The 19,546-nt window shown below is 37.7% G+C and overlaps 1 protein-coding gene across 10 annotated transcripts in view; it reads right to left on the reverse strand.

The window, feature by feature from the left end:
* TENM2 (teneurin transmembrane protein 2) overlaps window positions 1-19,546 on the reverse strand; it is a 745,234-nt gene that overhangs the window by 616,930 nt on the left and 108,758 nt on the right. The gene's annotated exons all lie outside the window — the stretch shown is intronic.

Raw genomic sequence — 19,546 nt, forward strand, 5'->3', positions numbered from 1 at the left:
GTAGCACAGCAAGCAACAATAGCTATCCTGAAATAAAAGTATGTTCAGTATGTATGTATATACAGTATGCTGTATATGTACAGCTGTTATGACTTATTTTCAATTGCCATTATTCAAATAACTAGTTATTCAAACAACTAATAAACACTATTATTAAAATAACACTTAAACCAGAAAACTGACTCTGTTAAAACTTTTATTTCTATATTCTTAGGTCTGCCAATACAGAGAGAAGAATTCTTTTTCACGCTAACACAAACTTTCCATCATTAAAATCATTTCTACTTGTCTGACAGAATATTAGCTCTCCTCCTGCTGCCCTCTGTTTTGGGGTTTCCCTTGACCCCCCTAGGACTGGTGGGGGCATTGGGGGTGCTTGGGGAGAGGAGAGGAGAAATGATATTGCTCATCTTTGAAACACTGTTCTCCATCGAGTGTGCAGAAAAGCACTGCAAATAAGGTTTGAAGGCACAGAATGGAAATTATTATTATTTATTTTGACAATGATCAGTGTTTGAAACTCAGTATGTTAGCCAAATGTTGTTCATGAGACTTAGCATTACATTAAATGATTCTTCGTTTAAATTTTCAAGAAACCAAAACAAGTGTTTCTATACTATGATATTGTGCCCAACATATTCAATGGTTATAACCTAAAGAGTTCCTTAAGCCTACACAAGTAAAATGAGGCAGTGCAGTGTATGCCTAAGCTAAATCACAAATTGCATACTATATCATAAAGTTCTCTTAGTAGTAAACATAGTTTACGCTGTGGCCTTTGGCAAGGGTAGCTTATTAAGAAAAAACAAGTCGAAACTGTGATTGAGCTCATGTACCTAGTCTTATGGTTCTCTGGATCATTGCCCACATCTAGCAACTTTTATCAGTTTCTTAAAATGGAGAAGGGAAACCTGGAAAATGTATTATAGTTGGGACAACTTATAAGCATTGGCTTACTTTTCAACAGTCTTCACCTGGTGTCCTCCAGATATTTTGAGCTCCAGCCCCAGCAGCCCCCAGTTGAAGTCCAAAACATCTGAAGGTGAGCGATGGCTGCTCTAAAACTCTATAATTGTATACCTAGAATAGTTTGAAGTACCCCAAGAACCATAAATGAAGCTTGCTTGATCTTTTAGCATTAATATTTTATTGATTTTCAGTAAATTTAGTGGTATTCAGTCACAACTCATTTTTGCAGAATTGTACATGTTATACATAATGCACGTGTATTTGTTTTCTTAGTTTTTATTTTAAAAAGATATATAGATATATCTATAAAAGCATGTAAGTGATATGCCTACGCCTTTATTTACTGATCAACCTGTATGCTGATGGGAGGAGACTGCTATTCTCGATGTCTATAAATGAAGATACCATGAGTAAGTTCCAGCTCAAATGAAGTGCTTTCAAGTTCTGTTGATTTCAAAGATAGACTTAGGCTGCAATCCTAGTATATCCCACCCCTTGCTCCTAAACCACAAGTTGCTTAAGACCTGCAGAAATTAACCCCATGATATGTAAAATACTGCTAGTAAGCTCTCTGCTCCATACCTTCCTCCTACGTCTCTTTAAAAGTTTGGCGCATGAATGAGCAGTTAAGTATGTGGGTGAGACAGCAAAATAGTCAGCTCCACGGCTCTGATTAAAGATAAAGAAAGGTGGTTGCCTGAAAATAATAATTCACACTCAGTATGAATACGAAAGTTAGTTTCAGTAATTCACAAACAAACTGTAGCATACTTCAGTATGACAATGGTATGTGTTCTGCTCTGGATATGAACAGGTAAAACTTCTCCAGGCAAAAATGAAGACATTAAAAAAAATCCTGTCCATTTTATGCCACGTCCTAGTTGGCAAAGACAAAGAGGGGAAAGCTATTGACCAATCAGATAAGATGTTGGGTTTCTCGTTTTGCAGATACATATGGACGGGATACTTAACACACTATATAGCTCAAAGGTATAATTTTTAAGATATGTCCTTGAGGAAATGTATCCTCCCTTCCTGCTACTCAATCCAGAAAAACTACCACCTTGTGTACATATGCAAGTTGTATCCAGTCTCTTTAAGTTCATATGGGAGTTACCTTGCTATTATGGAAAGACATTATTCTTGGCAGATATGGTGATTCTTAAGGAGAAAAAGGTTCATGCTCCTACACCATGGAAGCTTGCAACCAGAACAGTTCTTTACACCAGGGATCGGCAAGCTACGGCTCCTGGGCCAGATCAGGTCCACCAGGGTTCTAAATCCGGCCCGCCTGGCCATTTAAGAACCTGCCACGAAGCCAAGACTCCCGGCGATGGCAACTTGTAGGCTTTACGCATTTTGTGTATGCATGCATGTTTCTATCTACATATTTGGTTTATCTCTTAAAAAAATATTTATGCTATGAAACTTAAATAGGAAATGTGGATACAGTACAAGCACAAAATCAACAGATTTTTATTCACATATTTATATTTCGAAATAAGTGTTCATGCACGCATGCACGCACAAATGCATTCATCTTTTAAAGTAAACAATGGAAAAGGAGAGTACTGTACATGAAGAATTTGAAAATTATAAACTCAGCAAGCAAAGCAAAATCATAACAACTTGTTCACCAATATCCATGGAAAATGTATCTGTAAAAGTGGCTTATTTATTAAAAATTGAAGGGGATAATGAAGCTACAATGAAGAAAAAAGTCTACTATTAAGTGATCCTGAAATGAGCAGAGAATATCAAAACATCTAAAATGTATTCTTCTTGGTTGGCAACAAAAGCAAACATGAACATAATCAAATTCTGAATACATTAAATAAGCTGTTTTATAAATGCAGTAATATATTTTAATGATAAGCTGTAGAATTTAATATCCTTTAAATGCCCAGATGTTTACACTCTAATTAGCATTTGGTTTTGACGTAAAATAGTGTAACACTTGATGCCTGAAATGAACTTAATGACTCCTCTTGTTATTTTGTATGTCATCACTGGAACTATAATGAATGGGACAAAGAAATAAAGAACTTGCTTTTTCAGGCACTTCGGCTTTTTGAAAATTAAATGCCTGGCAAAATGCACATGGCTCCTGAGATAAGAAGCTAACTATTCTAATAAACTGAAATATGCATCAGAACAGGGACGCGGGTGGCGCTGTGGGTAAAACCTCAGCCGATCGCATGGTCGGCGGTTCAAATCCCCGCGGCGGGGTGAGCTCCCGTTGTTCGGTCCCAGCTCCTGCCCACCTAGCAGTTCGAAAGCACAATTAAGTGCAAGTAGATAAATAGGTACCGCTTTCTAGCGGGAAGGTAAATGGCGTTCCGTGTGCTGCTCTGGTGCCAGTTCACCGGAGCAGCTTCGTCACGCTGGCCACGTGACCCGGAAGTGTCTGCGGACAGTGCTGGCTCCCGGCCTCTAGAGTGAGATGAGCGCGCAACCCTAGAGTCTGTCAAGACTGGCCCGTACGGGCAGGGGTACCTTTACCTTTACCTTTATGCATCAGAACTGTAACACTGCCATTTGACCTAAACCAATAGTTCTTCTATACCAGTATTCAATGTGATAATGAGTAACGTGTCCAGAAAGATCAAGGTGGCTTACATCAAGAAGCATAAAATGTCCAATGCTAATTCTAAATTTCAAATAATTTAAATTATGCATGTAATATCTGTAGTACTTGTGGAAAAGTAGACTATTTCTTCAAACTTACAAATTGCTTTATTCATAAGTTATACAATAAAACATTATACACTTGGACAACACTTTTTGGATTGCCTTGTTGGGCAATGTACAGCTTATCATAGGGTCCAGATGCATATCATAGGGTCCAGGGTGGTTCATAAATGCAAAAACTATATCTATTTTACCAGAAGCCTTTTGACAGGGACCAAAAGATCCAAAGAAAAGACAAACCAGATGGAATGTTATATTAACAAGAAAGGAACAGGATATGCAAATAATAAAGACAAGGCAGTGGGTGGGATAGGAACAATGAATGAAAATATTTCCCACTGCATGAGGCTTGGCCTTCTCAGAGACTATGGATGAGATTTAAATATCAGCTTACATTCATGGAAGGGGTTTCCACTAGTCTACTGAAATGGTTTTAATTTGTTTTCTTTGAACAGCTAGTCCCATATCCCAGCTGTTATTGAAAGGGCCTTCTGGCAAATCATTTTGTGATTGGCACTAGAGCCCTTTAAAATTAACACTAGGTGTGGAAGCAGGTCCCTTTTTTGGGGGGTAATGTTTAAATAATTTGACTTCCTGAGTGCGGAGTGACTGCTGATAATGGGTAAACAGTACCCATTCTGATGAGATGCCAGTTCTGTGGTCAACACTCAGGCAGCCAATCCTCACCCACCCTGCCATGAGGGAATCATTCATGGGAAGGTGGTTTCCATGTGGCTGACTGGTAATTAATGGGTCACATTGGGTCATTTAAAAACAAACATACATACGCAATAATCTGAAGTGCCCCAAGGCTCCTAGAACTATTTGCACATTTATGCTGGATTTGGACTATGAAGACCAGGATTTAAATCCATTCGAAATCATGCAATTTACTCAAAGTTCATTGGGTAACCTGTCTCACAGGAATACCACAAAATAAAAAGGGGTGACACAGTTTACACACTGCCTCAAGCTGGTTTGATAGAACCAATGATACATAAATACTCAACAAGGATGATTAATTTTTAGTAGTGGAGGTCAGATTGTCTTTCCTATTTTATCCCTCTAAATCACTTTTCAATTAAGCATTGCACATATTAGGGCAATTCATACATAGCAATTTCCCAAAATTGTTTTTTATAACAATTACTGGCAAAGGTGACAGGAAATAATTCAATGGGAGCATTCATTAAGACAATCTGATTTGACAAGGCTTGTTGAATTAGTACAAAACAGACCAGTGCACTGAACCAACAGAATGAAGTAAAGGTTTCTGTCTATGTGATTTTCAGTCTTCAGAGCTGGAAATGTAGAATGCAGTTACATCAAACAACTTGTTTACACTCTGCTTTATAACTTGCCAGTTCAAAAAGGAAAAAAAATATTCTATAGATTAGCATGACCCCAGTTACAGGTAAAGAGTTCTCTTCCTTTAATAGCTGTTAGATCTTTGCTTAGAAGGGCTCTCTGTACTATACAAATTGTGTTAAGAAGGCAGGGACATCACAGCAAAACACCCACATAGAAATTCAACAAAGCTCACAAAGTATGTGAAAGAGGTTCCATGCACCCATGTAGCCATGGCTTATTTATTTTAGCAGACTCACGCATAAACAAAGAGAAAAGCTAACCAAGTTTAAAAGCATGCTTTGTTATGAGGAAAAGGGTTATGGGAGTAATAAAACTGAAGTGTGGGTGGGTGGAAACTCTTAGTGCTGGTTTTAGAAAACAGAGCCAATCCTGTAGAGCAGCCTTTCCCAACTTGGTGCCCTCCAGATGTTAATAGACTGCTATTTCCATCAACCTCCAACCAGCACAGCTAGCTGAGGGCTGATGGGACTTACAGTCCAATAATGTCTGGAGGGCACCAACTTGGTGACAGCTCCTACAGAGCAAGATACAAGAGTCTGACATCACTATATAGCAAATATTTCTATGTATTTGACTGGTGTGAACTTACGCATTTCTAAAATAAAAAACACATGTTATTGCTAACTCAAAGGTTCTGGAAAAATATTTCATAAAACCCAGTAGTTTAATAATAATAATAATAATAATAATAATAATAATAATAATAATGGACATATGCCTTTTTATGTAAAGAAGAAGGCGAAGAGCAGAGAGAGAGAACAGAGAAAAGCCTCTGGTTTAGCAGATTAAAAATGCCAGACCATGAAAATGCCAGACCATTGTTTCACAAAGCTTATTCCAAAATCAGTGGGAATGGAGCATTAATGGGATCTGATGACTATAACTATGAATAAAATAAGCACAGATATCAGAGGCTCAATCATATACTATTATATCAAAATAAGCAGAACTGAACAGCACATTACCCTGCTATACTGTTCACTTCTGTTTTTGAATCAGGAACACTTTTTAACGTGGTGTGCTATATTTTATCCCCCCCCCCACTGTTATTTAGACCTTGTGAAATAATTCCTTGCTTTCATGGTCAATTTCTATTGTAGTGATATAAAATGGAGCACTTGGCACCAACTCAGCCAATTAACCATGAGCTCGAACATTCATTCCTACAGATGGTGTATCTGTTTTAACATAAGATTCATTTATTTGTTTGCCTTATCTGCCAATGACTGGCATCTGTAAATTTAATATACAGACAGGAGCACAGACAAGTATACTGACCCTTTCCTTAAACAAAATCTGCACAGTACAATGTGCTATTGTCACAGGTAAACAAATGCTGATGCAGGTCAGCATTACTAGATGATTACCAACTTCCATATTGCTTATAAAGGGAGCTGAATGTGATTCTCTGCATTTATGTACTAAGCTTATACACTTCCTTACTCTAATCCACTAGTCAATATGCACATAAAATAATAAAAATGAGTTGCTGGAGCAGCATGCTATTACCAATAGATACCAGCTAGATGCCTCTTGTAGCTTACAAGCAGTTCATGAAGTGAGAGCCTTCTTCTGTTGTTTCTCCCCAGTATCTGGTACCCAGAAATATACAGTGGTACCTTGGGTTACAAACGCTTCAGGTTATAGACTCCGCTAACCCAGAAATAGTACCTCGGGTTAAGAACTTTGCTTCAGGAGGAGAACAGAAATCGCGCGGTGGTGGCGTGGTGGCAGTGGGAGACCCCATTAGCTAAAGTGGTGCTTCAGGTTAAGAACAGTTTCAGGTTAAGAATGGACCTCCAGAACGAATTAAGTTCTTAACCCGAGGTACCACTGTATACCGTTCTCACAGTTGCCAACCAGATTCCTGGAAGCCTTTAAGCAGCATTATCCCTGCTTGTGATTCCCAGCAACTGGTATTGAGAGGTATACTGCATCTGACAGTGGAGATAGAACATAGCCTTTATCATTGTGACTACTCATCACTGATAGCCTTATCCTCTATGAATTTGTCTAATCCTCTTTCAAAGCCATTCAAATTGATGGCCATTGTTATATCTTGTGGAAGTAAATTCGATTTGGAAACTTCACTTTCACTTTCTCCACGTCATACATAAGTTTATAAACCTCTATCACATTGCCTTCCTTTATCCCATTTCTTTCCTAAACTTAAAAGCCCAAAATGTTGTAGCCTTTCCTCACAAAGGAGGAAATGTTACAATATATAATTTGCTACCTCATCTACTGGATGGGTGGGGGTAGCAGTTAATTTGGAAAAGATGTCAGTGTGTGTGTGTGTGTGTGTGCATGTATGTGGGAATGGAACTTATTTTGAGATACAATTATTTGTGAGTTGTTCTCATGATTACTAATAAATGTCCCTACCATAAATCATTGATTATTCCATTTCCTGAAATAATTCTATGTGGGGAACTTGAGACTCAGAATCTAATGGATACATTTTTGGACTGTGATCTGGGACAGAAACCATTTCAAATCCCTTCTAATCAAATCCCTTGCATGGGAATGTCTATTCAGTATTTCCTCCATCCCTATAAACTATCAGTGACCTAGCTGGAACCCTAATGGCATTAAATCTATTAATGGCAAGATCAAAGTTATTGCGTATCATACAGTTTGGGTTTCAGAATCCCACACAGGAGACAACACAATTAAATATACATGATCCAAAACATGATGATTACAAAGACTCTCATACATTTCAGAATCCTTCTGTTTATGATGACAAATAATTTGTACTTATTTGAGCGTCTGTATTTATTTGAGTGTCAGTGGGACTATTTAATTTTAAACTCTGGTATTCCTTCTTCTAACAGTTCATGGATTAGCCTGTCCATATGATTAAATGAGACTTGGGCTGCTGAGAAGACACTTAAATATTAGAAAACAGATAGAATGGATCTGAACTGCTAGTTTATGATTTAAGTTGCACCATCATAGTACAATCACAAGCCCAATTTGAAAGCAAAATAATTTTAGTAATCCATTGCAATCCCATGCATATTTAACTGGAGGCAAGCCCCACCGAACACTGTGGGACTTGCTTCAGAATAAGCATATTTAGGATAGCATGGCTAATCTCACCTTGTGTTATGAATGTCTCAGTTAGGATCATTTTCTGTTTAATAGCTAAAATATGCAGCTAGGGCAGGCTCTATGGGAAGCATTTTGGAACAGTTATCTCCTTGAAAGACCAAGGGTGGAAGTGTTTCTTTTTTCATAGGATGCCAGGAATGTCTCTCAAAGGAGCCTGAGATTTCTTCCTATTTGATGTCCTAATTTTCATAGAATTAGTAAGAGCCTGGTGGCCTCTGCAAACTTAAATATTCTGTGTTGGAGTACACACTGTGGTAATTTTTATCTACATTGTTAAGTTTCGTCTAGCTTCTGTTTGAATGTGGATTTAACTGCTTTTGTAAGTTTTCTATGGTACAATTATTTCAAAATGCCTGGCATTAATAATCCTTTTTTATATTGCTAATAGAAATATTCTGCTTCAGAACCTCAAAAACAGAAAGTTTATATATTTTTCTTTTTTGCATTGCATGCACTGATGAACTAGCCTGCTCAGCAAGCATTTAACAGATTAGACACTTGAACATGGTTTCAGGCAATGCTCTCTCATGTTTCTGCGTATTGCCTGATAAACACTTCAAAGTAAACCGCTCATAAATATGAAATGAAAAGCCGAGAAGTCGTTATGCACAGCTTTGAGATACAAATCTCTTTATTCCCCTCTGAAGTAGGGTTTGATTGACATAATGAGTCATAGATCCTGTCCAGGGACTCACTGCCTTATCCCCCTTTCCTCAGGAGACAGGGAGACTTTAAAGAAATGTACTTCAGAACTTTGTGACAGACAGCTATATAAAAAAGTTGAACTCTACATACAGTGCTTATTATGTTGCATTCATAACCAATTTTGGATGACTCTGACATATGCCAACGATTGATAGCAGATCCATGCAGGGGCAATAATCAATGGCTCCTTTTACTCTCTAAACACATTGATTTCAAAAGGGCATATATGCTTAGAACAGCATCTTCAAAGGACTATCATAGTAAGATTTAGAAACTAACCATATAACTGTGGCCACTGCATGTTAATAACGTGCAGGCGAGTTTATGCAATGACCAGGAAATGGTGCTGTGCCCCTGCCCCCTTGATGCCAACACAGTAGAATCCTATGCACTGCAATGCAGCCTGACTCTCTAGTTATGACACGGAGTCCCCTTCATGTGACCAATGAATGAAGGGGGGCCTTATTGGGTTGATTTGGGGATTTTACTATGATTGTCCTTTGAAGCTGCAATATTAAGTAATCTGTTGTGGAACAATTTGTGTTTATTACAGCAGCATCTAAGAAATGTATTCTCCATAAGAAATTGTACTTCCAGAAAAAAACATTTTCTGGGATTCCTCTCTAACCAATGTAACAAAAATTTCGGCCACTTGCCGTTTCACCCTGATTATACATTGTCACATATCCTTAGCTGCATGCACATATCTATCTGGCACTGTCTTTGTTTAGTTTTAGGTGCCAGTTAAAAACCTTATCTCTTCATGCAGGGCTTTGGTTGGAAGGGTCACAAGTAGATGAGATTGGTGGTGATAGACAGTGTCAGTATTATATGCTGAAATTTTTAATTTATTTTTTGGTTGTTCAGTGGTTTCTACAATACCACTGCTGATAATATAGCAAAAATATTTGTTTTCACATGTAACGTGATCACTTTGCAAATGAAGATAATATTTAGGGCTGGGACCAAAGCTCAGAGGGAGGGATTTTTAATCTGTTTTAATCAAGCTTTAAAGAAAAACAAAACAGAATTACCTTTACGTTTATTTTCAGTTTTAATGTATCTGTTTCTTTCTTTCCTTGTTTTATACTCAAAGCTGCTTAGTTATTTTGGTAAAAATAACCGACCAATAAATTTAATGTACAAACGAACAAACACTTTGTTTTTTTCTGAAAGTGAAAAAATTCCCACAATATTTATTTTCTGCTAGTAAAAATACAAAAATTATAAAAGAAATAAACAATTTGCTGCCCTTTCATGAAACCCAAGATTAGGCAGCTGTTTCACTGTGGCTAATGATAGGGCTGGCTTGCTGAAAAAGGAGCTACTACTGGCACCAGTGGCAACTTACCTCCTGCGTAGAATGTCAGCTTCGGCAGACTAAGATGTGATTTTGTTGGGACCATGGAAGGTGGAAAGAGTTAAACCCCATGTACTGTGTTCTCAAACATGAAAAATTATATGCAGTCATGCATTTCACGGACCATCTAGTTTCCCCCTTAAAATGTTTACAAATGAAATATGTTGCACTAAAGAACACTTTGATAATGTAAGTCAGCATTCCTATACACACTTATTTGGAAGAATCCTGACATAATTCTCCCCCAGAACTGCTGCCTAATGAGATCCAATTTAAATAACCCTAGCCCTACACAAATAACACTTCCATGTTAGGTAAAAGCATGCAAACCACATATAATCATTACTGTACTGATAATTGCATATACAATTTCGAATACATGTTTGCATAGTGGAAGAGGCATAAAAAATTGCTGATATACAAGAAATGAACACATTTGTTTCCCATACAAAAGTGCTATAGTGTAGGAAGTTTAATCCTTCAAAGTTGTCCTTGGAAATGTGAAAATCATGATGGTTAAACGTTATGCAGATTGTATCACTATTAGTTAGCAACTTCACTAGCATTAGCTTTTGTTTGTGTAATAATAATAATATAGGAATGGGGGGAAATTAAAATTACTTACCTAAATGAAATTAAAAAATAAAATGTGAATAAGAAATACAGTGGTACCTCGGGTTACATATGCTTCAGGTTAGAGTCAGCTAATCCAGAAATATTACCTTGGGTTAGGAACTTTGCTTCAGAGTGAGAACAGAAATTGTGCAGCGGCGGCGCAGCGGCAGCAGCAGGAGGCCCCATTAGCTAAAGTGGTGCTTCAGGTTAAGAACAGTTTCAGGTTAAGAACAGACCTCCAGAACAAATTAAGTTCTTAACCCGAGGTACCAATGTATATGGAAATTATTTGATATATCGCACTATTATAGTCATGTTGCTTGGAAGTAACTCCAGTTGGTTTCCACTGGATTCACTTTCAACTAAGCGCTTTTAGAATTGCAGCTTGAGTGGTTTTGCTGGGTGTATTTTCCCCCTAGAGGAAAATGAAAAGTTTGCAGAATTCTATAATCTGCATTTATTATAGTGAGCTTTTGTATTTGTAACACAGAAAAACTCAGTTTAGTAAACACACTATCACACGAGGTGTGCTGAAATATAAAAATTTTCGTACTGCTGATATCTATTTCCAGATATATTAGTACCAGAAGTAATTGATTTTAGATGCCTTGGTTTTTACAAAATTAGTAATATAACAGCACAGACATACACTTTTGCAAATATCAATGTGCTATTTACATTTACATTTACAGACCGCATCTTCTGGTATGCCCCACGGAGGACCTTAGGGTCTACAAATAACAACACCCTAAAGATCCCGGGCCCCAGGGAGATTAGACTGGCCTCGGCCAGAGTCAGCGCCTTTTCGGTCGTGGCCCCAGCCTGGTGGAATGCTCTCTCACAAGGGACCAGGGCCCTGTGAGATTTGACATCTTTTCGCAGGGCCTGCAAGATGGAGCTGTTCCACCAGGCCTTTGGCCAGGGTTCAGCCTGACTCATTTTCTCTTTGTATAAGAACAAACACGAAGGAGGTTTCCCAGCCTGCTCACAGGTCCTTATAATATCAGTGGAAATAGTTGGTCCTGGCGAGTATTAACCGCTTTCAATTTTAATCAAAATTAATTCTCAGGATTGCCATTTGTCCAGTCTAATTTCAATTTCAGTTTATTTGAATTAATTTTAGGGTGCATTTTAATAGTTTGATTGCTTGTTTTTATGTATATTGTATTATTTATATGATGTTAGCCATTCTGAGCCCAGCTTCGGCAGGTGAGGGCGGGATACTAATAATAATAATAATAATAATAATAATAATAATAATAATAAAGTATTTATTGCACCCAATTTGTTTTAAAGAATTTTAGATAGAACTTTTCTGCCCTTGGGACAGTTATGCAGAGTCACTCAGATTCTAAATTAACAGCAATTTAAAAGTTAAACAATTGCAAAAAAATTCAATCTTCTGACTATCTACAGATCTCCAAATGGCAGTTTTGAATTCTGTGTAAAATGTCAGGTGGATTTACACAAAAATCAAAACAAATTGATGGTGGGGAAAATATCTTCACCTCAAAGGTTTGTATATTAATTAGATGGCTTATCATGACCGCACCATTACCAACACAGACATACAGAAAGACAAATAAAACTCAGATAATTGAAACATTTCCTTCTGAAGCTATTTTAATTTGACTGTGTTATGCCAAAAATCCACCCTGCTTACTGTGATATTTAATGCATTAGATAAAACACTTTGATAAAAGAGGATCGCAATAGCATCGTCTCTTCTATGCTGATCCAAAAAGAACAGCTGTCACTCACATCCTTGGCTCCAAAGGTCTCTGGAGTGTACTGAAAGCAAGCTGTCTCCAGGATAAGGGCTCCTTAGAGACTTGCAGTCTCTGCATGGCCTCCAGCAGAAAAGCAATGCTTTGCTCACTCAATAGATTAGCCCTTTGACTTCGTTCTTTCACTGGCTAATATAAATATATGGCTTAAGTGAATGATTAACACTCTCCCTACAGAAATTCAATTAAATACTTGGAACCTCAAGTAAAAATATCCAAGGAGGTTCCAAAACATTAATGTAATTAATTATCAATTATTAAAACTGTCTGTGAAAGACAGGCCTGGCAAAAGCCATTGTCTTCTACTTAACCTTTTCCTTCAGCTTTTTCAGGAGCTACTTTCCCGTTTTATTGGATTTTGTCTCTCAGAACTTTTGTATAAGACACAGCTGAAAGGATGATCTTCCTTCAGCACTTGTACAGCCACATCATCTTTGTGGATCGATATTGCAACTGACCCTTCTTCATAACACTGGCTTACACCACGACAAAGCTCTGCTTGTAGTTAGTACCCTTAACAATCATTGTGCGCCACCTCTTCTACAAATGTCATTAACCTCAATAGTACTCAAACACTCTCCTTCTCCCATTTGCGGGGGGGGGGGGGACAAGTTCCAAAGATTAAAACAATCTGCCACTAAAAATTATTTGCCATTATACTTTAAGAAGCAGCTGTGCCACATTCTCTGATATTTTTTTTAAAAAGTTGATACTGTTTGTTAGTACAGATTCAAATATGAATTAGAACACACAGGCTAGCTCTAAACACATCCAAGAAGCGTTTCAGTTTAAAGCGTTGTAAATTTAAACAGGGAAAACTAGTAGAGAAAAACAGGACTTCACATTGCCATCTGGTGGCACAATGTTATATCGCACATACAGCACATAAAAATCACTTTTTCTTTACCAGTCTAGCTGAGTCCTCAGTTTAAAAGCCAGACAAACACAGGGTCTAGTCTCACAACAACAGCACAGCCTGATTTCCCTCCATTACACTCCCTGCAAACTACAGCATTGTCACTAGCACAGGGTGGGGAAATGCTTCTATAAACCTTCATTAACAATTACTGCTAAGATGACCCCCGAGTCCTGTGTGTGACAGACAGGACTGATCTGAGATTTTTTTCAGGTGAAGGATGAAATGATATACGATATATGATATATACGATATACGATATATTTATTGTCATTGTCCTATACAGAACAATGAAATTGAAAAACTACATAAAATATTCAAAAACCCCTAAAAACTCTGAAACCCCATTTTAAAATACACTATACTATACTATAAAATACACTATACTAAAAATACACTATACTATAGAGACCCCTTATGCTGCATTTAGAACCAGAATTGCATTTGCGTAGAAACTGTTTCTCAGGCGACTAGTCCTGGCCTTTATAACCCTATACCTTCTTCCAGAAGGTAGAAGCTGAAAGAGATCATTTCCGGGGTGCGTACTATCCTGCGCTACCTCTGCAGCTTTCTTATGGCACCTGGCAGTCTCCTATTCCACAAACAGAAAGTGACTGCACTGGTGGTCAAATCTTATTTCAACAATGGGGATGGGAAAACATCTACAACCAAACAGAAGGGCTAACTTAGGAGGTACATGGAACCCTCCAATGCCTTGCCCCTGTTCCCTGTTCCCAGCATCCACTTCCCAACTTGTTCCCCCCCCCCCTCTCTCTCTCTCTCTATATATATATATATGAGAATTACTATGATTGAACACAGTAATCATGGTGGAGGCATGATTACATTTTATCTATGATTTCCTAGTCTTCTCCATACCCTTAACACTTCCTTTTTTGTGATAATCCAAGTTAGTCATCATTTTTAATCACAAGTAATAATCGTAATTTGTTTCAGCAAATTAAGATTATTAAAAATATTTTAGTTAGCCGTACAGAGTCCTTGGAACTGGGAGGCTCTAAACCAAAATAATTTGACAGCAGTTGTAAAATGACAAGAAGTCCAAATGCAAATCTGCACCCAAGTCTCATGTTTAACTTCCTTCATTGTGGGAAACAGGAGTTTCCCCAAAATCTATTAGGAAACATAGCTGGACTACCAGAGATTTTGTATGGCCATTGTATAATAACTATTGAAGATGATAAGGCAATTGCAGAATATCATAAATGCTACTTTAATGTATCTCCTATACTGGTAACAAAACTGAAGGACATTGAGAATATTACTTGGTACAAATTGGCTAAGGTAACAGATAACATTTATACAAGGATAGGATCTGCTGAAGAATTATGGTTCTCTAGTAAGTTCAAGGTGTTGGTACTAACATATAAGACAATCTGTAGTACAGGACCATGTTTATTGAGACACTGCCTTATCTCTTATACACCCAATACAGCTCTGTAGTCTGTGGGGAGTTTCCCATCAGTTCCAAAGATCTCAGAGGCCAACTCCACAGTAACTCAGAGAGGGCTTTTAGTGTGGCTGCCTCTGTTCCATGGAATAGCATTCCTGTCAAGATATGCCAGGCACTCACTATCTGCACTTTCCAGAAACAAATTGAAGACATTTTTGTCCCACCTGGCTTTCCCAGCTGCATAAATGGGTCTTTACCACAAATGTCTACTTGTTAGGGTTTTATCCTTGTTTTAAATGTATTTGTCATTTTTGTGTTTTCCACTGTTTTTAATTCTCTTGTGTGTGAATCGCCTTGAGACGGCAGTTCAGAAACTGATCAATAAATCAATGGTAATAATAATAATAATCAGAAATGCTTGCATGCTAAAACAATCCTGGAAGTAATTCTAAAGACAAGAGGCCGGAGATGCTGCTTTTAGTGCTTCACAAGCTGGCAAAAAATTACTATGGAGGAAAAAAAATGGGTTAAATACATGGATAAACTTGATAAGTCAGGAATTTTGTAAAAGGAAAACCATGACATACAGCCATCAATAAACATGAGGATAAAAGCGGCAGCTTTGATGCTATGTACTTTGACTTTCTAAAAGCTTTTGACAGGGGTCTTTCCCAAGGCTAAGCAATCATGACATAAAAGGAACGTCCTTTTGTGGGCATATCTTGTTGCTTTTGAGAACCTCTCTTACATTACTATACCACTGTTTAGTCATGGTATTATTCTGAATCTCTTTGGGTCTTCTTAGTTTGTTATTATTATTCAACACAAACAAGTCTGTTGCCAGTGCTTTAAAAATATTCATTAATTGTGCTTTTAAATTTCAAAGTTGTGCTGTAATTTTAAACAGATATTGGAAGTAGGTTTACATGCACAAGGCTTATAGCATACAGTAGACTAACATGCTGGTTATAAACTGCACATTACATTCAACCTATTAAGAATAACATGCTGATAAGGTTTCTAATGTGCTATTATTTCCAACCCACATTTATCAGACTGATTTAGAAAATATAAGCATTGGCAAAACTATCCCTGCAGAGGTTTATTTGGAAAATGAAGGCTGGTTTATTACATTCAAAGTACAATAACCATCACTACTATTTTAGAACAACATGGAAGATTTTCTTTAGTTACAAAAGTACGTGCAACGTCTCTTTTTTCAGATCACAGAGTCTTTTTTTTACAGATCAATTATATTCAATGTGAGACATTGGTAATGCAAGTCTCTATTTAGTTTTGTAGATGGTTTATTGTTTTAGCACTTGTTATGTGCTGCATTGGGCTCCTTTCGTAGGAAGGGTATGATATAAATTTAATATATAAGTTAAATAAATAAATAAATAAATAAATAAATGTCAATAATTTATGAGCAGGGTGGAAGGGGAAAGGTCTTCCAATGGCTAGATTCCACACAACTCAGATACTCATTTGGACGGAGGAATCACATGGGATGAGACAACCATATGGAAAGTAACTGTATCAATCCTCCTTAGGGCTGATGACACTGACAGGGTTGTTTACTTCCCACATGATCCATCTGCTGTAGTGTAAGATCCAGTTACCTCAAAATGGCTCCGATAACAAATTACTATACAAACAGTACCATGAACAGTGGGTAGAGTAGCTCATATAGCCAGTCATATTATTCTCATAGAGAGGGAATGTATCACTGTTATGCTCTGGTCCAATCCCAGCACTAAACTAGAATGGGAGAGGGCACAGAAACCCTGCCAACTGTTTGCACCCATTGAAAGCTGAGAATGACAGGTTCAAAGAGAAAAGGATAGGTGACAATATAAAATGTTGTGTTTAATATTTTATCAGAAATTGCTGCATTAAAAATGCTCTGGGAACATCTGTGTTCAGATAAGTAACTTGCAAATGCAGCATCTATTGGTATGTAACATCTGACATTTCCATAAAGATTATTACCTCACTAGGGCTTCTGGAACACATTTCAGATGCCAGAAGGAAAATTTGCTACTCTCAAATCTCAGACCAATTTCCAGTCCATTAAAATTTCCTAAAATTAATTTAAAATGCTTCTTAGTTGGAAAGACCATATTTAACACCCGCGTTTAGAAGAAGTAATATATCCTGGCATCCCCTGATGAGGATAAATACTGTTGGTGGTGGAAACAACAGTACATGCAGATATCCTTCTCTGAATGCAGCCGCCAATAGCCATTTTATTCAAGGCAATGCTTTGATGCAGCTTTTGAATCTCCCTTGGCAAATTGTTTAACCAAAGAACATGGCCATCAAAAGCTTCCTGTTCTTGGACACGATTAAGAGCATCATAATTCTTTGCAGAATTGTGCAGAAATCTACTTGAATCAGTTGCTCTAATCAAATCTCTTATTTTGTGGAAGAGGGGGAAAATGTCAGTTTTAAATGACCTTGATCTGTGTTTCATTTTAGAGTTTAAAAAAAGACAATAGTGAGCTGGTTTACATGGCTTAGTACAGATGTGTGAGTGTGAGGGTTCCTGGAGAGGTGATCCCAGCCACTGTGCTCCTCTCTCCTGGTACTCCTGCTGCTATACTGTTGGGAATCCAAGGCCTTTTTCAGCCAGCGCTTCACAGTTTTCACTTTGCTTTCTGTCAACCCATTACACTGGGCCATTTAAGATTAGATGTTACATGAATAAAATCATAGTCCTTAGTAAATTTACTAAATTCTCATGCTGTACACTGAGCACCATTATCACTCCTGGGAATCTGAGGCATCCCACATCTGGAAAAAATAGACCTCAAGTGAATTATTACCTATTGAACTATGGTATCCTCAGGTGTGGCTATCTTGAGTAAGAATCTATGACCAATAAGTAGTCACATCCAAGACATGCAAATGAAATTATTCCCACCTTGTACCAAGGTCCTAAAGACTCTTGCTCAATAACCATGGGTTTCTTTCTGTTGTCTAGGCTGATATAATTGACATGTGGGACATTTTTATCTCATTCATTTGAGGCTACTAGAACCCTTTCTGGCTCTTCTCATGCATTTCTCTATCCCAATATGCCCTTTATGCATTTTCATAAGCATTTCTGCCTATAAGTGCTTTGGGTACCACAGTCAGTTGTATGATAATTATATCGTCTTGGCAATTCTGTGTTCTGACACGCCTGTAGAGATGGCCATTTTGACCAACTGAAGGGTGTCACCATTGGCTTCTCTTAGTTTAGTCCATGCTCTTGTAGGCACTGGCAAGTTTTATAATTTTATAATTGATGTTTTCTGTCTCACCCTCTGTCTTGCTCCTTGTTTCCACTATGCTCTGGACAATGCATCAGCCACTACTAAATCTTGTCCAGGTGTGAACTCCAAGGAAATAACATAGAATTGCACCTGAAAAAATAACCTCTGCATCCACAAGGCCCTTTTTTGCAATGACGACATGAGGTTTGTAATCTGCTTAAGCTAAAATTAGTATCCCTCTAAAGACGCGGGTGGTGCTGTGGGTTAAACCACAGAGCCTAGGACTTGCCGATCAGAAGGTCGGTGGTTCGAATCCCCGTGACGGGGTGAGCTCCCGTTGTTCGGTCCCTGCTCCTGTCAAACTAGCAGTTCGAAAGCACATCAAAGTGCAAGTAGATAAATAGGTAAGGTAAACGGGAAGGTAAACGGCGTTTCTGTGCGCTGCATGCCGGCTCCCTCGGACAAAAAAAGGGAGATGAGCAACGCAACCCCAGAGTCGGTCACGACTGGACCTAATGGTCATGGGTCCCTTTACCTTAAATACAAGAGGCAGTGCCTCTTTTTCTATTTGTTTTTTTTTTTAAAATGCATTTTTATTGAAGTTATACACAAAAAACAGATATATATGAAAATACAGAGAAAAAATTACAAAGAAAAAAAAGAGAAAAAAAACAAAAACCACACATCCGAAAAAAGAAAGACACACAATCTGAACTTCCCTCCATCCTTTTGATAAGTATCAAATATCTCCTTCCATTACGTATTTGATTTTCAATCTATAGTCTTAAATTCACTCGCTGGTCGTATTGTTCTAACCCCGTCAATTCACTTTAAGCATTTATTCCAATATATTTCCAAAATTTACTCCAATTTTTCAGAAATTTCTGTTCATCCTGATCTCTTATTTTACCTGTTAGTTTGTCAAGCTCAGCATAGTTTACCATTCTAATCTGCCAGTCCTTTATGTTGGGGATGGTTTCCACTTTCCAATATTGTGCCAACATAATTCTCGCTGCTGTGGTGGCGTAGAGGAATATCGTCCTATCTTCCTTTTTAATTTCTTTATCCATCATTCCCAACAGGAAGGCTTCAGGCCTCTTGGGAAAGGTATACTTAAATATTTTTTTAAGTTCATTATAAATTAATTCCCAAAAGCCTTTCACCTTTTTACATGTCCACCATAAATGATATAGGTCACCCTCCACCTCGCCACATTTCCAGCATCTCTTATCCTTTAATCTATACATTTTGGCCAATTTCACAGGGGTATGGTACCATCTATATAGCATCTTCCAGATATTTTCTCTCAATGCCATACATGCTGTGAACTTTATGTTACAA

Source organism: Podarcis bocagei (assembly GCF_964188305.1).
Source record: "Podarcis bocagei genome assembly, chromosome: 2".
Classification (NCBI taxonomy): Eukaryota; Metazoa; Chordata; class Lepidosauria; order Squamata; family Lacertidae; genus Podarcis; species Podarcis bocagei.